The 18,281-nt window shown below is 47.3% G+C and overlaps 1 long non-coding RNA gene across 2 annotated transcripts; it reads right to left on the bottom strand.

The window, feature by feature from the left end:
* Window positions 1-134: 134 nt before the first annotated feature.
* LOC101040273 (uncharacterized) lies at window positions 135-8,759 on the bottom strand. 2 transcript variants are annotated; one of them, XR_005576993.2, is made up of 3 exons: window positions 8,444-8,759; window positions 8,125-8,349; window positions 135-553 (listed from the first exon to the last, which is right to left on the bottom strand). It is a non-coding gene; the product is annotated as an uncharacterized LOC101040273 (long non-coding RNA). The 2 variants fall into 2 exon arrangements; XR_012512542.1 differs by having other exon boundaries at window positions 8,125-8,759.
* Between the last annotated feature and the right edge of the window lie 9,522 nt (window positions 8,760-18,281).

The following is an 18,281-nucleotide window of genomic DNA, read 5'->3' on the forward strand; positions in this document are numbered from 1 at the left end:
TGGCCTCTGTGCCAATGCAGGTTTGCCCACAGCAAGGCGATAGCACCATGCACACACACACACAAGTGCTTGGACTTCTGAATAGTTAATACTTCTCATTATACATTAAGACTTTAATGTATAATAATAATTACTTATTCATTATTGTTAACTTTTAATATGCATTAATTATGTGCCTTAACATACATTAATGTCTGTACTTTGGCCACCTATTAGAAGTCAGGTGGGAACTACAGGGGAGAGATTTTGAAAATATGGGAAACATCAGTGTTTTTGCACACCCAGAGGCAGTGGAGTGGGAGAGGGATTGGGTGCAGGAGAGAGAAGCAGTGCCTGCAGCCACAGGGACTCTGTGGAGCCAGGAAGACGGGGCCCAGGGCCCAGGTGACTTCTTTAGAAGGAGGAGAACAGCTCTGCAGAAGGCGGGAAGGACTGGACCAACAGGCTCTTCAAAGCAGGGGCCACCGTGGGCTCCAGGATCACACCGGCGGGAGGAGTGGCTCTGTAGACAGGGATCCGGAGCAGTGGGAATGAGGGACGCAGAAGTGGTGCCCTGGGGAAGAATGTACAGCTGTTGTATTGTCAGGTGGTTTTCTGCGTGTCTGTGAGATTTAACTGGTTCACTGTGTTGTTCACATTCTGTATTTCCTCACTTACCTTCTGTCTCAGCCTTTCCACAATTGAGAGAAGCGTTTGGAAGCCACCCATTGTTCATGTAGAACTCTCTATTTCTCCCTTCAATTCTGTCCAATTTTGCTGCACATATCTTGTTTTATTCCTACTATGGGAATTGCATCCTGTATGACAGAGAAATCAGTTCTGCTTCCTGGGCAGTCTACCAGATTATCTCTGCTTTCCTCATTTTAGAAGTGTCTGAATATCTTTTTAAAGAAAGCATGATTTCCTGGTGGGATGGTAGTTTTAAATATCTGGCAATCTCAAAAAGTCATTGGAATCACAGGTAAGTTACTGTTCAGTGGACAGAATGAGCCTGATGTCATGTAAGAAACAGCATTTTAGCGGAGCACTAATCTCACTGGTATTAAGTATCATCTACTGCAATGGGAATGAGTCACTTTTGTGTTCCTCAAGATGGACAGATTCCTTGAGTGGAATTAAATGGTTTCTGCAAAACAGGCTCAGATGTCTCTGAAGAAAGCAAACAAACATGGGAGCCAGAATAGCCCCAGTATTAGTCCTGATTGATTGGCCTTGTAATGGCCTCAAAAGAAGCAATTTGCTGGCATGAAGTCAGAGAGAAATTGTTGAAAGACTGAAGGTTGGGATTAATGATATGAGTGAAACATAATTACCATAAGGAGCCAGTTAAAGGGAGGTTACCTTGTAAAGTTTTTCAAAGGACAGCTATGAAATTTTGTCAGCAGGGTTGTTAGATTCAGAGTGGCAGCAATGATCTGGGGGAAAAAAAGTACAAGAAAATTTTGTTTTCTACTAAGTGGTAGATGGAGAACATAAGAGGTCAGAAGTAATAGGATGAGGGCCAGGTACAGTGGCTTGTGCCTATAATCCCAGCTACTCGGGAAGCTGGGGTGGGAAGATCACTAGATCCCAGGAGTCTGAGGGTGCAGTGAGCTATGTACAATCACGGTGATTGAGCTATGTACCTATTGAGCTATGTACAATCACCTAACCTATCCACCTCTGAAGTCATCGTCTTCTGGAGCATGCCTAAGAACCTCAGTTTAACATTTCCAATGGCATGGGTGTCCAGTAGTCAGGGGGAAATATTGTATCTCTTTTAAGCTAGGAAATAATTAACCTAAGGATACATATTTTGGAGTATTACTGCTGAGTCAATTACTAACAATATCTGATAAGGTCCGTTTCATCGAGTCTCAAAGGCCTGTCTTTTTTATCTCAGTTCTTATCCAGAACACTAAATCTCTTGTTGTGAATCAGAGGTGAGTCGTTTGGTACAATCCACTGCACTCTAGCCTGGGGAACAAAGTGAGATCCTGGCTCTTGAAAAAAAAAAAAAAAAGTAATAGGATGAAAATACGGAAGTTAACATTAATATTTTACATGGCTTCAAAGTAGAATAATAGCCAGGAAAGGGTGTTGAATGTTCATCTTTATCCAAAGTGCTGGGCAAAAGCTATCCACCTCTGAAGTCAGCATCTTCTGGAGCATGCCTAAGAATCTAACATTTCCAATGGCATGGGTGTCCACTGGTCAGGAGGAAGTATTGTATCTCTTTTAAGCTAGGAAATAATTAACCTAAGGATCCATGTTTTGGAATGTTACTGCTGAATCAATTACTAGCAATATCTGATAAGGTCCATTTCGTCGAGTCTCAAAGGCCAGTCTTTTTATATCAGGTTTTTCCCAGAACACTAAATCTCTTGTTGTGAAGCAGAGGTGAGTGGATTGGAAATGTAGATCAGTATCTGTTGATGATAAAGCTGAAGGTATTCTATGACTCCCTGGCAATTCTTAATCATATTTCATTGTAATTGTAATAGAGCCAAATCTAAGATTGGTGGTGAAATTTTCAAATACATCGATGGGCCGTTTTTCTTTTTCCTTTTTTTAGAGACAGGGTGTTTCGATGTTCCTAGGCTGGAGTGCAGTAGCTATTCACAGGTGCAGTCACAGTGCACTACAGCCTCAAACTCTTGGCGTCAAGCAATCTCCCACCTCAGCCTCCTGAGTAGCTAAGACTACAGACACAAGCCATCACACCCAGCTTGGCCTCGTATTAATTCATAAGGAGGTCAGCTGTGGGTCCCAGAAAGGGTTGATCTTATACACACTGAAGCTAGAGGTAAGATTTTTTTTTTTTCAATTTGAGAGCAGGTACTGTTTATTAACTGACCATCTTAGCAAAATAATCATGGAAGACAGTCTTCTAATAAGCCCATTGATCTGGTCCTCCCTGTTGCCAGAATCTCCACCTTCTACAAAATAGGTGGTCTTTTCTTCATTCTGCCTCGCGGAGAAGATAGTTTGAAGGGCCACAGGAAGTTACTTGCTGCTGCTTCTTTTTTTTCTTTAATTGAGATGGAGTCTCACTTTGTCACCCAGGCTGGAATGCGGTGGTGCAATCTTAGCTCACTGCAACATCTGTCTCCTGGGTTCAAACAATTCTCCTATCTCAGCCTCTAAGGTAGCTGGGATTACCAGCACACACCACCATGCCCGGCTAATTTTTACATTTTTAGTAGAGACGACGGGGTTTCACCATGTTAGCCAGGCTGGTCTCGAACTCCTGACCTCAGGTGATCCACCCACCTTGGCCTCCGAAAGTGCTGGGATTACAGGCGTGAGCCATTACACCTGGCCTATTTGCTTCTTTGAAGTATTTCCCAACAGTGTAGAGCTCATGAATCAGATCCTCCATGCAGGTGATGCCATATTTACCAAGAGATCGAGCAATCAAAGAGTTACCTGTCAAAGCAATTCACCTCTTATTAACTTTGCCATAAACAGGTTTGTAGAGTCGTTCATTTACTGACTTCAGATGTGGGTACCCCCATGCAATATATGGCTCTACAATCCTCGGCATGTTCACTGAAGACTTGTTGAGCTTCACAAAGCTTCCACTGAAGATTTGACAAAAGCGAAAAATTGCAACACCTTTCGGAGTTTTCAGCTCACACCATTGACACCTCTGATCCTGATGACAAACATCAATGTGGGTTCTGCACGTACACAGAAGTTGCCAGCTTTTCCTGCCATGCTCGCCATTCAGATTTCAGTTCTGTACATCTGCCTGTTCACTTTTTCACAGATAAGCTTCCTCCTTGCCCTTTGAAGCATCTTTGGGGCAAACTTACTTCTTAGGCGCTTGATCTTCAGCTCTGAGAAATTCCTTCTCATTTTCTGAAGGTTTTCTGGCACAGCAGGAACCTTCTTCTTCTCTTTGGCGCTCTCCATGGTTCCAGCCAGAAAAGAGAAGATCTTAGACCATAGGAGTTGAAGGGAGTTTTGTTCATCTTAGCTTTCAAATTTCATTAGTTCTCTCTGTTTTTCCTGAGGAATGTGGGTATTAAGAACAGTAAAGTTTTTGGGTAAAAGGCAAACTTTACAGAGTTCCTTAGAGAAATAAGTAGAAATTCCCAGATTGGAAAATAAAATGAAGCAGAAATTTTTGCCACAGTTAATAGTCATAACCCGGCAAGGAAAAGCTTTAATCCATCTTGAAGAAACAACAACAACAACAACAAAAAACCAACAGAAAATAATCAGAACATATTTATAGTCCATTGCAGGAGCCATTAGTATAAAGTAATTGGAGGTCTGAAGGGCCTTCGAGATCCTGGTTCTTGTTCATATCCCACATTTGCATTTATGAGGATTGCACTGTTGGCAGTAGGACAAGTTTTAAAAATATCTAAAATTACCCCCACCAATGTTGGTTTAGTATTTTTGACAAATTATCCCTGCTATTATGAGTAATATCACAAAGCAGTTTTCTGAAATTCCACTTTAAGTTATTTGGCATTATGTGTCAGCCATCCTGAGAGCATCAGATAATCTCTTTATGCCATGAACATCCAAACTTCTCCCACTTCCAAATTTTTTCACTTTTCTACTTTTTGGAATCAAGGGTTTGTCTCTGACAGTTACAAATGGCCTCTTTGAATCCTCCAAGACCCCTCTTTTCTGTGTGATTGCAGGAGCACTGATCTTGATGAATACTTCTTGGGTTAGCATAGCGATCAGTTAAAGTATTACCAGAAATTCTAGGTCTTTGTGCATTGAATGGTGGTCTCCTTTTATTACAGCTATTTCCTTAGGTAACAGCAAAGCAGCTGGCAGTTTTATTTTTAACCTGTCGTCCATTTTTTGGAGGGTTTTGTGGAGGTTAGAAAACTCATTTCCAAAGCATTTCAAAGTCACAGACTCCCCAAAAGTGTATCTGCCAGTAGTTTATATGCTTACTCTTTTTCATTTTACCAGCCAACATACCCAGATGAGGGCAATTTTTTTTTTTTTTTTTTTTTTTTTTTGAGACGGAGTTTCGCTCTTGTTACCCAGGCTGGAGTGCAATGGCGCGATCTCGGCTCACCGCAACCTCCGCCTCCTGGGTTCAGGCAATTCTCCTGCCTCAGCCTCCTGAGGGCAATTATTTCAGTCATTGGAGCTGATTTAATTTCTGGAGCGGTCTCTACTTTAAGGGTAAATTTAGGTATGTGATAGCATTTTTAAATATGAACAAATAAAATCAGATCAGGGCAATCCAAGGGAATTTCTAAGAAGATGTTTTAAGAATATGTGAAAAACACTGAGAGTTAACAGAATAATTTGGTGAAAAAAAGAACCTCTAGTAATCTGGGTGTAAAACAACTGAGTCATTTTACATGGCAGGGCCAAATCCTAATTTTACTCCTATAGTACATCATTTTCTAATAGATTATAATACTCTATTAATATTCCTTTATTTGTATGCATTTGGGTATACACAGATATATAAGTATATGAATCAGCAACAAATTAAAGCCTTTTTTAAGTTGTAATAAAAACACTTAAAGTAAGATCTACTTGTTACCAGTGGAGGGTGTTCAGACTCTTGGCGTTTTGAACAAAAAATTGGACAGAATGCACAAACAAAGCAAGGAGAGAATGAAGCAACAAAAGCAGAGATTTATTGAAAATGAAAGTACACTCCACAGGGTGGGAGCAGGCAAGCATAGGGGTTCAAGAGCCTGGTTACAGAATCTTCTGGGGTCCAAATACCCGCTAGAAGTTTCCCATTGGCCACTAGGTGTTTGCCACATGCAAATGAATAGTGGACTACAATCAGTCTGAAGTGAAGCTACAAAGTTACACTCCTACGCAAATATCTGATTGGTTGCAACTGTCAATATTCCATCTGCAGAGCAGAAAAGCAGGGGGTTTGCAAAGGGAGTAGCCTCTGGTCCTTTTGTTACTTAAGTAGGGAAAGTTAGGATTTTCCTTTCGATTTAGTTTTAGGAAGTCAGCGTGAATCCGCCTTAGAATTCCTGCCCAGACCCTATTCTCCTGCCTCATACTTTCTTAACAAAATTTTGAGTACACGGGTACACAGTATTGTTTTTTGGTTTATTTATTTATTTATTTATTTATTTTTGAGACGGAGTTTCGCTCTTGTTACCCAGGCTGGAGTGCAATGGCGCCATCTCGGCTCACTGCAACCTCCGCCTCCTGGGTTCAGGCAATTCTCCTGCCTCAGCCTCCTGAGTAGCTGGGATTACAGGCACGCGCCACCATGCCCAGCTAATTTTTTTGTATTTTTAGTAGAGACGGAGTTTCACCATGTTGACCAGGATGGTCTCGATCTCTTGACCTCATGATCCACCCGTCTCGGCCTCCCAAAGTGCTGGGATTACAGGCTTGAGCCACCGCGCCCGGCCACAGTATTGTTAACTATGAGCACAGTGTGGTACAGCAGATCTTTAGAACATGTTTATCTTGTATAACTGAAACTTTATACCTCTTGAATAGCACCTCTTCATTTTGTTACCAAAACACCTGGGATTCAGTCTGGGTCCTGCTGTTTGCTGCACAGATAGCCAGTTGGTCAGTACTGTGCACAGAGTAAGTGCTTGATAAATGTACCCCATCTCTGGTCTATGCCAGGCTCTGCCCCTTCATAGCTGTTAGACCTCTGCAGTTGATATTTGGCTTTATGACTTCTCACCCAGGATCCCCCACAGCTCTGATATTTTCTTTCTTTCTTTCTTTCAAGACAGAGTCTTGCTCTGTTACCCAGGCTAGAGTGCTGTGACACGATCTTGGCTCACTGCAACAAGACTCAAGCAATCCTCCCATCTCAGCCTCACAAGTAGCTGGGAATACAGGCATATACCACTATGCCTGGCTACTTTTTGTATTTTTGGTTGAGATGAGGTTTTGCCACGTTGCACAGGCTGGCCTAGAGCTTCTAGCCTCAAGTGATCAACCTGCCTTGGCCTCCTAAAATGCTGGGATTACAGGCGTAAGCCACCATGCCCAGCCCAGCACTGATATTTTCTGAGATTTGATCTCATACTTGGCTGCAGGCTTTTTACCTAATTCCTTTGAAAACAATCCTGCCTCTGCTACATTTGGCCAGCCATTGGAAGGGGTATCCAGCTCTCTGCCAGACAACTCACTCTACTCAGACAGAGGGCTCAACTCTACCTCAAACTAGCAGAGGTGGAAAGGAGTCTTTCTTCCTACTGTTTGTCTGAAGCTGCCGGACACCCCTAAGTGCAAGAGGCAGTCCAGGTGCCCCTGCACCCTGGACCACGCTTCTCCCTGCCCTCTGCTCCTGGGTGTCTTGAGGGGCATAATTTCTTGATCACCAATTTAAGTATGATGGTGGTGTTTAGGAAAAAGTTATGTTCCCTTTAAAGAAGGGGCTTATTTGCTTTTGCTAATAATCCCAGCCAATACTTACTGTCTGTGACATGTCTGCTACATATACCTCCTCACCAAATTCTCAAAGCATCTTTTTTAATTACTTCTTTCTTCCCTCATTTGACGGATGAGAAAACTGAGGCTCAGGAAAATGAAGTAACTTGCCCAAGGACACACAGCTAGCACATCATCTAGTTGCATCTGACCAGTCCAATCAACCCCAAGGCCTGGGTCTACCCAGGACACCACATGCCTCCAAAGGGCCACAGGGTGAAATCACAGGACCCAGAGAGTCAACACCAATCCAAGATTTTCCAGACACCATGGGGGCTGATAGCAGACAAATTTGGCACTAAGCAAGAGGCCCTCAAGGGTCACGGTAGGCATTTCTTAGAATTCTTTGTGTCTTTTGTTTTCATTATCAGCAAGAAATGCTACTTCACAAGGCTGGAAGCTTTCAGTGTAATGTAGCTCCTATAAACCCATGTTAATGGGGGAGTAAACAAGGCAGCAAAGTGCCAGAGAGAAACCTGGACCCCAGTGTGTGGGAAAACTTCAGAGCAGTGCACTGGGGCACACAAACATCATTGGCTGTTAAAAAGCTCCCCGTGTTGAGTCTTTGGGGTTTACTGCTGCTGTTTCCCTAAATCCAAAGAAAGTGCACAGAGAATGAGGTCAAGTGGGGGAGGCAATGAGTTGGATCTGGCAGGAATGCAAAGCAGGTTGTAGAGACGGCCCCAGAACACGGAAGTTGGGCCAAGATGCATGCAGGGGTCTCACCTGGGGTTTGGGGCAAGCAGGAATCTCCAGGTAGCAATCTTGGTGGTGGTGAGGTTCTGGCAGGTCTGCCTGTGGTGCAGCATCAGGGGTTAGGGACGTCCCCGGAGCCGCGGGGGAGACCTGAGGTGTCAGTAGGAGATCTGGGATTCCAGGCTGCCTCCAGCCTGGCTGAGAACTGCCGCATCAAACCGAAAGCAAAGGTGATGCTTTCTCATGCAGACGAGGCTGGATGGGAAGGAAAGGCTGTGGTTTTGTGGCACACGCAAAGTGTGTCGGGTCAGGATCCCCAGCTCCCCGAACCCTCAGCCGAAAGACCAACCTCAACTCGCCAGCTGCTGCCCCTGGGCGGCTGGCGCTTTGCCTGCGTCTCTGGCGCTGGCCCAGCCCCGCAGGCAGAGACACGGGCCGTCGATGCAGTATTTGGAGGTGGCCGAACCCAAGCAGGAGGTGCAGCCTCTACCCAAGAGGGGGTGCAGGCCAGAGAAGAGTGGGAGAGAAGCCTGGAGGTCTCCTCTGGCCCACGGGCCCCATGCCTGCCCCTCAACAGCCTGGGCTGACCGGCGAACCCGGCAGAAGCCACGTTTACTAGACTCCACAGCTACTGGGAGGGTTACAAGTTTAAGTAACTGTAAGGCCTAAATCTCTGCCCAATTTCTGGGAAAGGCGCCTCCAGCAGCGCGCCCTGGTGGCCAACCGTGCAGCTCTCAGGTAGGGAGAGACCGGCGGGTTCCCTGCAAGGAGCGAGGCTGTGACCGCAGCAGAGGGGCAGCGCGTTAGGCTCCACCTCGCAGCTACAGCTCTTTGGGCCTTTCGATTCTTTGCGCCGGAACTTAAGCCACGTTCCCCAGGGGCCAGGAAAGAGATTTGGGGCATCCCTTGGTGCAACCCCACAAAGCAGCATTCAGAGACCATTGGCTACCCTTTATTCAATAGCTGAATGCTGCCACTTGAGCCTAGTATTTTATTCCTTACCACCTCTCCATGAAATAAGTAGTGTTATTAGCCTCTTTTTACTGGTAAGAGAACTGAGGCTTTTTTCTTTCTTTTTTTTTTTTTTTTTACATTGAAGTGAAATTCACATAATACAAAATGAACCATTTTAAAGCGAACAATTCCGTGGCAATTAACGCATTTACAATGTTGGGCAACCACTACCTCTATCTAGTTTCAAAACATTTTCATCACCCCAGAAGACACCCCATACCCAATAAGCTGTTGCTCCCCATCACCCACTTCCCCCGACCCTGGAAACCACCGATCTGTAGACGTCTCTACAGATGTTATTATTCTGTCTATTTCATATAAATACAGTCATACAACACGTGATCTTTGTGTCTGGCTTCTGTTAGCATAATGTTTTCCAGGTTCATCTACTGAATGGAAGCATCAGTACTTTATTCCTTTTATGGCTGAATGATATTCCATTATATGGACATAGCACATATTGTTTATCCATTTATTTGTTGATGCACATTTGGGCTATTTTCACCTTTCAGCTATTGTGAATATTACTGCTGTACACATGAGTGTGTATGTGTATTTATATATATATGCTGTACACGAGTGTGTGAATATATATATATACACATTTTTTATTATTTTTTTTTTTGAGACAGAGTCTCACTCTGTCACCCAGGCTGGAGAGCAATGGCACAATCTCGGCTCCCTGCAACACCTCCACTTCCCAGGATCAAGCAATTCTCCTGCCTCAGCCTCCTGAGTAGCTGGGATTACAAGCATGTAATCTGGCTCATTTTGTTTTCTTGTTTGTTTGTTTGTTTAGTTAAGACAGGGTTTCACCATGTTGGTCAGACTGGTCTTGAATTCCTGACCTCAGGTGATTCACCTGCCTCAGCATCCCAAAGTGCTGGGATTACAGGCATGAGCCACCACGCCCAGAGTATACATATATTTTTGAAGTGCCAATTTTCACTTCTTTGGGGAATATACCTAGGAGGGAGTTGTTGGGCCATGTGGTAATTCTATGTCTAACCTTTTGAGGAATCATCAAACTGTTTTTCCTAATGGCTGCACCACTGCCTGTTTCTACGAGCAGTTATGAGAGCTCCAATTTCCCCGCATCCTTGCAACACTGCTTTTCCATTCTTGTCCTGTTGTAGTCAGCCTAGTGGGTGTAAAGTTGCACTGAGACTTATGTGGATAGGGTGGGTGAGACTGAGAAACCCAAGGCCTATAGTTTGGTTAGAAACGCGCTTTCTGCATGTCTGTCCCTCTTCACTGGCCCTACCGCCTCCCCTTCAGCAGCCCATGCCAGCCCCAACCCTCACTCCATAAGAGGCAGCAAATCTTCTTTTCCATCCCCTGCTACACGGCAAGCTCCTGGTCATCCTCTTTAGGGCAAATCTCTTCCGTCAGAGGGCCATCATTTTGTCTCTCACCTTAATACCAAGAACCTAACCTTGGAACCCCAAGTGTCCTTCCTGGGCTCTGCTATGGCCCTGTGTCCGTGAACTTCCTTACCCAAGATCAGAAGGGTTCCCAGGGCTAAGCACCCACAGGGAGCTAAATATTGGACTAAGTGTCATGGGACAAGCTTCCGGTCCCAGCTTAGCCTCTCTCTCTCTCTGAGGGAGGCAAGGAGACTCCTCTGGTTTCCATCTCAGGGATGCAGTGGCCTGAAGGTGAAGGGCAGTGCCGTCTTCTTCCACCGTGGGCCTTTGGAGCACTGACCCCGCACCAGAGCATGGTGGGAAGATGCCCCCAACACAGTCCTCAAATGCCTTCCTTCCTCCCCCTCCTCCTTGCAGGCTCTCTCTATCATTACAGTCTGAGCAAAGCCTACCTCCTCCTTGGAGAGTTATCCACGTGCCCCAGACCCTAGAGCAGGCGTCCCCAAACTTTTTACACAGGGGGCCAGTTCACTGTCCCTCAGACCGTTGGAGGGCCGCCACATACTGTGCTCCTCTCACTGACCACCAGTGAAAGAGGTGCCCCTTCCTGAAGTGCGGTGGGGGCCGGATAAATGGCCTCAGGGGGCCACATGCAGCCCTCGGGCCGGCCTAGAGCTTCCTCCCTGCCCTGACCGCCCACAGCCCATGTAAGCCCCTGCCAGGGCTCTTAGCAAGGAGCTTTATCCCCTTGACGAGGACTGGGGTGTGACCAGCCTGTGAGGATGACAATTAGACCTTCCTCAAAACTCTGAGAGTTATTGAAAAAGCCACTCAGAGATGAAATGAACACCCGCAGAAAGGCCAGGTACAGTGGCTCATGCCTGTAATCTGAGCACTTTGGGAGACCAAGGTGTGTGGATTGCTTGAGGCCAGGAGTTCGAGACAAGCCTGGCAATATGTCAAGACCTCATCTCTATAAAACACACACACACACACACACACACAAATTAGCTGGATGTGGTGGTGTGCACCTGTAGTCCCAGCTACCTGGGAAGATTGCTTAAGCCAAACGGTGGAGGTTTTAGCGAGCCAAGATCGTGCCACCCAGGGCTATAGGGCAAGACCGTGCCTCAAAAAAGAAAAATAAAACACGTCTGCAGACATCATCTAGCAATCCAGAGGCATTCCACATGAAGAGCAGGAAGAGCCTGGAAACCCAATTAAGTTTTGCTGATGTGAAAGAAGATATGGCCTAACCACATGTGGCCCATGTATCTGAAGGAAAAATGTGGTCACGAGATAATGGGGTGGCGTAGGGGCCTGGTACAGGACCTCCAAAAAGCCAGTGTGGGGCTCGGCACCCCCTCCCCTCGTCTCAGCTCCTCACACCTGCTTCTGCTCTTCTGCTCCCGGCCCCATCAGCCAACTCCCATTTATCTCATTTCTTTCCTGAATAACTTCTTTTTTAACTCTCATGGCAGCACTGTGCAGTATGTACTAGCGTTATCCATATTTCACAGATGGTTATCCTAATCCACAGAGAAGTTAAAGCAGAAAGGGTGTCCACCTCAGCTAGCCACGGGACAGCTCTCCTAGTAAGGATCCTGGCATGAGCCTAAGCTATACCTCTCACTGGAAAGGTCATACATGAGCCAGCCTGCCTACCGGGCTGGTGGGCTGGGCTCCAAGTGTGCCCACTGCCTAGTTAGTGGGCATGGGTGCCTGGAGAGGGTGCCCCAGCCCTTCCATTCCCAGAACCCAGCCTCAGGCAAGAGGAGCTGTTCTCAGGTGGTACTGCCACCCTGTGGACCAGGTGGGTACTGCATAGGGACGACCGGCCACGGGGAAGCAGGAGCTGAAACCCAGCCTACACTCAGCTCACCCAAGAACTCGCGCTGCACAGCTGCAGCCACCTGGAGAGAGAGACACTCTTGTTTACCAAAAGATGCCCTCTGTTCTTTGAGCTTTCAGGGGTATATCTGCCCAGAAGGACTCACACAAAGGTGGCCGGAGGGTGTTTCAGCTCTGGGTTTGTGCGTGACCCCGGGGCTCAAGCAGCCCAGTAAGGTAACTGGTACACAGAGAGAGGCTGTGACAGAAGGAAAGGAGAGAGCCATGCACTGGGATTCTTGAGGCTGGGGGCTCTGGTCCCCAAGGCCAACTACTTTGGGGACACAGAGGCATGAATATGCACGTGCCCATGGCAACCCGAGGCGCCTAGGCAGCCCTGTGGGCACTGAGCCGTATTCCACTGCAGGACACAATTTGCATGGAGCTGGGGCTGCTGGAGCTTCAGTTCATTTACAGACTCATGTAGGATGCTGCCTGGAACGTTCACATCTGGTTAGGTGACATCCTCCAAGAGTAGGCACAGGAACTAGTGGCATCAGTGAGAATGCAGCTGCACGTGCACCCTCAGGCTGTGGGTGCTCCAGGGACCCCTGGCCAGGCTGACACAGATGTCAGGTGGGTTACATGCTGCACAAGAGCCTCTGGCTGATCAGGGACTGCAAGCCAGCTTGTTCTCTGCTGGTCAAGCTGTGCTCCCCAAAGTGAGGCTGTGTCTACCCAAGAAGGAGACATCTTTTGCTTCCTTCCTTCCTTCCTTTCTTCTTTTTTTTTTTTGAGATGGAGTTTCACTCTTGTTGCCCAAGCCAGGGTGCAATGGTGTGATCTCGGCTCACCGCAGCCTCCGTCTCCCAGGTTCAAGAGATTCTCCTTCCTCAGCCTCTCAAGTAGCTGGGGTTACAGGTGTGCGCCACCATGCCTGGCTAATTTTTTGTATTTTTAGTGGAAACAGAGTTTCACCATGTTAGCCACTGCTGACCTCGGATGATCTGGCCGCCTCAGCCAACCGAGGTTCTGGGATTACAGGTGTGAGCCACCACGCCTGACCAGGGATATCTTTTTCTAAACACACAAAGGCACTTTCTGGGCTAGGGGGGCTCTGCTCGGGTGCACTTGGGTACAGAGGAGAAGGAGGCCCAGGGCTGACCCAGACTCTTCGAAACCCTGGTTCCGGCGCGCTTCTGGTTGACTTTTTTGAAAATCTTGTGCTTGTTGTTTTGAGTCTCTATTGTAAGCTGATAAGTAGCTTATCAGTTCCTGTGTGCTGGATTAGAGGGAGTTCAGTTCACTCCTGTGGGCAGTCACATTTGCATAAGGGGACAGAGCGAGTACCTGCCCGGTAGCCTCCTGAACACCAGCTGCTGGTCCATCTCGCATCTGTCTACCCGGGCCCTTCAGTGAACATGGAGGAGCCTCTCCTGTTCTCCCCCATCCTCCTTCCACCATGCCTAGCACCTGTTTCTCTCCCAACTAACTTCCATCCTGACTCCAGGCTCTGAGGAAAGAGCTGCCATGGGCCAAGCAGCAGGTATTGGCCTCCTGGCCTGCTGGGGAAAAGGAAGAGGTGGGTAGAGAGGGAGGCGGTGAGGAAGCCATCAGGAGGCTGCTGGGAGCAGGCTCGCCCCCCGCTACGAGGCAAGACATATTCCCCACAAGGAAGCAGTTGGTGGGCCGCTGGGTATTGTCCCGGCTTCTCCTGCTACCCTGTGACAGAAGCTGAAGGTCACTCATCTCAGTCGTATCCTGACTGGGTGTCGCTGTGTCTCAGCTGATGTGGGGTTCAGATGCTCTGAGACAGCCTGGTCGTTCGGGATTCTGGAGGTTGCCAGTCCTCTGGAAACGGTACATCATAATGGCTCTGCTTGGAATCTGGAGTCGGATAGGCCTGGGGCCAATTCCTGGCTCTACCGCATGCCTGCTGAGTGACCAGAGCCGATTAATTTCTCTGTGCCTTAGGATAACCATCTGTGAAATACGGATGACGCTAGTACATACTGCACGGTGCTATTGTGAGAGTTAAAAAAGAAAAGTTATTCAGGAAAGAAATGAGATAAATGGGAGTTGGCTGATGGGGCTGGGAGCAGAAGAGCAGAAGCAGGTGTGAAGAGCTGAGATAAGGGTTGGGATGGGGGCAAGCCTCCACAGCTGCTCAGGAGCTGCACTGGGTTGCAGAGCCAGCAGAGGCTCTCCCAGAGGACGCACAGGCCCAAGGCGGGAGGAGGAACAGAGAGGAGGGAGCTCAGCAGAGTTAAAGAGACACATGGGGCCAGGCACGGTGGCTCATGCCTGTAATGCCAGCACTTTGGGAGGCTGAGGCAGGTGAATCACCTGAGGTCGGTGGTTCAATTCCAGACTGGCCAACTTGGTGAAACCCCGTCTCTACTAAAAATACAAAAATTAGCCAGGCATGGTGGTGGACACCTGTAGTCCCAGCTACTTGGGAGGCTGAGGTAAGAGAATCACTTGAACCCAGGAGGCAGATGTTGCAATGAGCCAAGATCACACCACTGCACTCCAGCCTGGACGACAAGAGCGAGACTCTGTCTCAAAAAAAAAAAAAAAATCTTAAAAAAAAAATTTTTTTAAAGAGAGACACATGGGCACTTGCCTTTGAAAGCCTTAATGAGCCAGTCAAAGCCCAGACCTCACACCCTGCTCCACCCTCGCCAACCCTACCTCAGCTTCACTTTCACCTGGAGCCATCCTCCCACCCCCACTTCAGGCCTCTGGCCAGGCTCTGACTCAAATCTCCAGCATGTCCCAAGAGGAGCTCAAAGATAAGAGCACTGGGCTAGGAGTCCAGCACCAGATGCTCACTCCACTCACCACCTCCTAGCCATGTGACCAGGCAAAGTATGGGACTCTCTGACTCCGGTACCATTATCCGTTACGGATATGTAACATTTTATGACTTTTGTTTAGCTCACACCTGGTTCCAAAAGGATTTCAGGCTGCTGGGAGGAATAATCACACTCTTGACCAACTCATAAGGCTGTTGGAAAAATTAAATATGGAAAATTATAAAGCACAAAGCCAGCGTGGTATTATTGCTATGTTCTCCAAAAAGGAATTAGCCCACCCTTCTCTGCCCCGCAGTGGAGTTTCTGACCTAGGTCCATAGTTGTTCAAGTCCCCTGTGCTTGAACTCAGCTTTATAAATAGCATTTAATCTCCATAGCAAACCAATACACGTGGACCTTGATATCTTCATTTGATAGATCAGAGAAGTAAAGCTCAGAGTTCCTAGAATTTGTTCAGGACCTCATGGCTAATAAATGACAGCTGTACCATGGGATAGAATCCAGGGATCACAAACCCAGCACCTGCCTGGCAGTGTGTGGACTGGGATGAGTAGAAGGCAACTGGGAGGAGTCGGGCTAGTGGCCCCCTCAGGGCATTCACAGGGCATTATCAGACGGCGCCAGCCAATCACAATCCTGTGGCCACCTCTGCCACCACTGTCTTAACTACCGGTCTTAGCCCCCCCTCCGCAAAAGCTCCCCTCCCCACACACTGCCACCAGCCAAGTCCTTGTCAATCACACCCGAGATGTGGCAGGAGCCTCCTGCATGACCCTTCTGCCTCCAGATTCACCCACACTGATCCGTCTGCTCATCAGAGCCTGACCCTGTCCCTTCTTCGAGCACCCCACCCCTAGAGGAATCCCCCTCAACCAGACATGTACCCCAGGAACCAAGATAGAGTAGGAAGAACAAAGATTTTGCAGCCTGACGGTTCTGGGGTCAGATCCCAGCTCTGGCACTCATTAGCTGAGTCATCTTGGATAAATTACATAACCTCCCAAACCTCATTCTCCCCGTTGACATGAGGGAGTTTGATGATAGATATCATGTAGAGTTCTAGGAGCTGGAAGTACATTCACACTTACAAAGAGCTCAACCCAATGCCAGGTGCTTGTAGGTATTTTCCACCACCATGGCAAACACATAGTAGACACACCAGCGTACCCCAGCCGTAGCTTGGGACCCAGGCTGGGAATGGATTGGCAGTCACTCCCCTTTGCATATCTCCTCCAAGCCTGGGAAGTCAGGGAGGAGGGCTGACTTGCCCAACTAATAAACAGAACACTCAGGTTTAAACCCAGGTCAGTCTCTCATCCACAAAGGGGAGACAGAAATTCCAGTTGTGTGTGTCTATTGCACAGATTCAGGGAAGGTGCCAGTGGCAGTAGGAGCTGCTCCATATCTGCCTAGTCTATTTAGGGAGCCAGGAGAGCGGAAGGTGACAGCAAGACCAAGAACTGAGCCGACCCCTCCGGCCCAGAGCGGCACTGTGGGGCTGAGCCATTTTAAGCAAGTCCTTTATAGACCCTGCATCTGATTCTTGGAGGCCCCACCCTCACTTGCACTTAAAATGCACCCACACCTCCTCATTAAATATAACTCTGCTTTGCTTTAAAGGGGTTTTTAGAAATTTGCATTTGAGATTATTTGACTATGAGTATGGCTATAATTTCTCTTAAATCATGTTGCATATTCTGGAACTCATGTCAAAAATCCAACTTACAAATTGTTTCCAAATATAATGGCATGTGACTTAACAAATATTAAAATTGGCATGCTACTTTCTGAAGGCATTTCATTAAACATTTGTCAATTTCAACTTTGATTTTTTTTTTTTCATATTTTGCAGGCCTCAAAGTTTTTCTTTCAGTGCTCCCATGTTGTCCAGGGGGGCTTTGAGGGTCTGTCAGGAGAAGACAAGTATGCGCACAAAAAAGGCACTTGGAATGTCCCCATCTCTAGCAGGCTGCCTGCTTCAGGTCCAGCTGCAGAGACCACCCACCCCAGATTGTCCAGGGCATCCTCACTTGGGCAATGGCAGTCTCATTTTGAAAACAAAGTGATTTGTCAAACATTGGATTCAAAGTGAGTTAATGCTTAAACCTTTCTTGGAATCTCATATGAAGACATTCATAAGTGAGGCAATACTTTGACCGAATAAATGTTCTGATGTCGGGCTTAGAAATCAGGATTACTGTTACCCTAGCCAAACACCTTTACCCCTCCCCTACCCCAGCCTGGGGGCCTAGATAGCTCCCCCAGGAGTGGGCACAGAGAGGTGCCCCCGTGCAGGGCATGTGAGATGTGACCTGGCACCCGGCCCTCTTACTTCCCAGCCTGAAAGCTTTAGGGACGGATGAGGGACAGTCCCCAGTGTCAACCTCACTCAGGACAGGTCCCAAACACTGGAAAGAGGCAGGTTGGGTTGCCTGTTTCAGTTACTCCCTCTGCCACCCAGCATCCTCCCCCCTCCCACCATTCCATGTAAGATCTGGCCCCTGACTAGAAAGAAGCTATGAGCTCCTTCACACACGAAGGCACACAGAGTAGGTTGAGAGGAGGGGTGGGAGGCGGAGTTCCAAAAGAAGAGAGGTGGCCAGTTAGTGTGGAGGGCAAGGAAATGACTTTTTATCTCAGCTCACATACTTTGATTCATTTCTATCAAGAACAGTAAAAAAAATTCTACCTTGGACCTGGTGATTTCACGCTGGGCATCCAGACTGAGAGAATAATCTGGAGAACTTTATGCAAAGATAATAATAGCTAATATTTACTGAGTTCTTGCTTAGTGCTTTCTATCTAGTGGCTGAATGAATCCAAAATCAACCTGTGAGAAAGTGCTATTGTTATCCCCATGAAATGGGTGAGAACCTGGAGGCACAGAGAGGGGAAGTAACTTTCGTAAGGTCACACAGCCTGAAAGTGGTGGAGCCAAAAGTCAAACCCAGAGTGCACACTGTTGGTCACATCAGGGCCACGGTTATTCTTAACAGAGGAGAGCTGTGATTATAAACCATGGGAGGCTCACCAGGGGGTGGTGCACAATAGTTCACATTCATATTGGCAGAGTATTTTAATGACATGTGGAAAGACTTATGTTAAAATAATTTTTAAAACAGGCTAGGGTCAGGCACAGTGGCTCACTCCTGTAATC

Source organism: Saimiri boliviensis, chromosome 11 (assembly GCF_048565385.1).
Source record: "Saimiri boliviensis isolate mSaiBol1 chromosome 11, mSaiBol1.pri, whole genome shotgun sequence".
In the NCBI taxonomy this organism is placed as follows: domain Eukaryota; kingdom Metazoa; phylum Chordata; class Mammalia; order Primates; family Cebidae; genus Saimiri; species Saimiri boliviensis.